The following is a 3,493-nucleotide window of genomic DNA, read 5'->3' as shown; positions in this document are numbered from 1 at the left end:
ATTGTACGTGTCCCAGGGGCCTCTCATTTGGGGTAGACTTGGAGATGGTGTGGACTACGTGTGTGTGGGGGGTGTGTATGTGGAAGGATAAAGAATATTCCGGAAGATTTTTGAGTCTGAGTAACGGAAGGATGGCAGGAAGTAGTGAGCTTGTTTCTCGCTTCTCCATGCTCAAGTATAGCAGTCACACTTGGACTTTAATTGTTCCTCTGGAACACCAAGCTACCAAGCCAGGCCTGCCTCAGGGCCTTTGTCCTGCTGCCTACTCCACCTGGGAGGCTCCATCTCCTTCATCCTTCAGCTCCTATGTCACCACCGCATTCCCTACCTGTGTAAAGCAGACCTCTCCCCACCATCTTGTGACTTGTCTATATCCTCACCCAGCTGTTTCTTCACAGCGCTGGTCTCAATTTGTTATGTTATTAGTATATTTGTTTAATAGCTCCCTACCTCCACTGCCCAGCTGTCAGTTCCTTGAAGGCAGGAGGAACAGACAATAAATCTCAGAGCTAGAGCTAGGGCTCCCTGCATATTTGCACACAGCTTGGATCCACAGCAAGAAAAGGCCTGTTGCCCAGGGAAGAGGTTGGGCCTGGGTAGTTACATTCGGAATCTGCTGTGGCAATGGACGAAATGACCACGTGAAAAGTTTCGAGGGAAGAAAAAAACATCTAAGGTTTCTTAAGCCCGCACTCTGCGCCTGTTGTTAAACTAATCCTCACAATGTCTCTGCAGCCAGGACCATAATCCCCATTTCACAGTCTTGGAAACTGAGGCACAAAAAGAGCAGTCATCTGCTCAAGTTCCATAGGTATGAAGAGAGGGAGCTTGGAATGGACCCCTTTCCCCCCATAAGCTGGCTCCAGAGCCCAGATGAGAAGCACTGTTGGCCAGGAAGACGGAGCAGAGTCTGGAGTTAAGGTGCAGATGGAGAGTTGGAGTCTCTGGACAGAGCACTGGTTGGAGACTCAGAAATGCCCAGTATCAAACGTGGACCCAATACTAACTAGCTTCTTGAAGTAGATTCTTGGAGGTCAGTGATGACCTTTTTTTTTTAAAAATCACTGCTCAAAAATAATATAAATATAAAATGAACACATTAGAGATTTTATCTAACTCGTTTAAATAATGATGCTTCTAAGGTGTTAAGACCAAATTCAAAGGAGGATTCCAAGTATTGCACAGCTAAGGAAGGAATGCTGAATTTACAAACAGATGCAAAAACTGGCAGTTCAGTATCCACCGGGCAATAATCAATTGCATTCCAGGGGATTCCATTTGCATTTCTGTGGACGAGCATCATTTGCATAACTATTCCTCTTCTACAAGTTGTAAAATAGTACCAAAGCCATGAAAGGTACAGGTAACCCAATGGGGAAGCTAGACAGGCTACACGTTAATCTCTTTTTCTCCGTCTTTAACAACTTTCCTCATATTACATTTACTAATTTATTTTTGAAGAAGTAATACATTCACATGGTTGAAATTCAAAAGATATAGTGGTGAACACAACATTGTAAACCAACTATACTTCAATTAAAAAAATAAAAAGATACAATGTAAAGTCTCCTCCCTACTCCTGACCCCCAGCCACCCAGGACCCCTTGGAGGCAACCATTGCTATCAATTTCCTAAGTATGCTTCTAAGAAATTCTATACATAGTAAGCAAACATGTTAAAGAGACACTCACACAGGTTTGCTTATTAAAAACAACAAATGACTATATTCCATGTTCTGTTCTTGTGTTTTTTAAACTCAACAATATGTCTTAGAGTTTGTTCCATAAAAGGGTTCCCAGATTATTTTTTTTAAGATTAAAAACATTGGGAATTCCCTGACAGTCGATAGTCCACTGGTTAGGACTCGGCACTTCCACTGTGGCAGCCTGGGTTCAAGCCCTTGTTGGGGAACTAAGATCCAGCAAGCCACATGGTGTGGCCAAAACACAAATTGCAAAAAAACCCACCATTATTATTTTTATTGCAGTACAGTTGATACAATATTTTATTAGTTTCAGGTATACATCATTTATATGCATTATGAATTGATCATGATAAGTCTAGTTACTGTCACCATACAAAGTTATTGCAAAATTGACTATTCCCTATGCTGTACACTACATCTCTGTTATTTATAAGTAGGAGTCAGTTCAGTTCAGTTGCTCAGTCATGTCTGACTCTTTGTGACCCCATGGACTGTAGCATGCCCGCCAGGCTTTCCTGTCCATCACCAACTCCCAGAGTTTACTCAGAAGCATGTCCATCGCGTTGGTGATGCCATCCAACCATCTCATCCTCTGTCGTCCCCTTCTCTTCCTGCCTTCAATCTTTCCCAGAATCAGGGTCTCTTCCAATGAGTCAGTTCTTTGCATCAGGTGGCCAAAGTACTGGAGTTTCAACTTCAGCATCAGTCCTTCTAATGAATATTCAGGACTGATGTCCTTTAGGATGGACTGGTTGGATCTCCTTGCAGTCCAAGGGACTCTCAAGAGTCTTCTCCAACACCACAGTTCAAAAGAATCAATTCTTCAGCATTCTGAGTGTGTACCTCTTATTCCCCTTCCCCTGTTTCGTCCAACCTCTCCCATCCCACTCCCCTCTGGCAATCACCAGTTTCTTCTCTGTATTTATTCGTCTGTTTCTGTTTCTTTTTAGACCCAGATTCTTTCTTCATAGCTGCATAGTATTCTGTTGTGTGGCAGAACCATGTTTATTTAACCATTCCCTTATTGATAGCATGGTGTCTTCTGAGTAAATAGCTAATTGAGAGGCATTAAGGAGTTGGTGAGTAGTGAGGCAGAAGAAACTGGAAGTTTTCTTCAGTTCAGTTCAGTAGTTCAGTCGTGTCCGACTCTTTGCGACCCCATGAATTGGAGCACGCCAGACCTCCCTGTCCATCACCAACTCCCAGAGTTCACTCAAACTCAGGTCCATCGAGTTGGTGATGCCATCCAGCCATCTCATCCTCTGTCGTCCCCTTTTCCTCCTGCCCCCAATCCCTCCCAGCATCAGAATCTTTTCCAATGAGTCAACTCTTCCCATGAGGTGGCCAAAGTATTGGAGTTTCAGCTTTAGCATCAGTCCTTCCAATGAACACCCAGGACTGATCTCCTTTAGGATGGACTGGTTGGACCTCCTTGCAGTCCAAGGGACTCTCAAGAGTCTTCTCCAACACCACAGTTCAAAGGCATCAATTAAGTGACTCTCAAGTCTTCTCCAGCACCACAGTTCAAAAGCATCAATTCTTCCGCGCTCAGCCTTCTTCACAGTCCAACTCTCACATCCATATATGACCACAGGAAAAACCATAGCCTTGACTAGATGGACCTTTGTCGGCAAAGTAATGTCTCTGCTTTTGAATATGCTATCTAGGTTGGTCATAACTTTCCTTCCAAGGAGTAAGCGTCTTTTAATTTCATGGCTGCAGTCACCATCTGCAGTGATTTTGGAGCCCCCCAAAATAAAGTCTGACACTGTTTCCACTGTTTCCCCA

The sequence above is a fragment of the Bison bison genome, unplaced genomic scaffold (genome assembly GCF_000754665.1).
Source record: "Bison bison bison isolate TAMUID 2011002044 unplaced genomic scaffold, Bison_UMD1.0 scf7180017864038, whole genome shotgun sequence".
Lineage (NCBI taxonomy): Eukaryota > Metazoa > Chordata > Mammalia > Artiodactyla > Bovidae > Bison > Bison bison.
Note: the sequence above shows the minus strand (reverse complement) of the source record.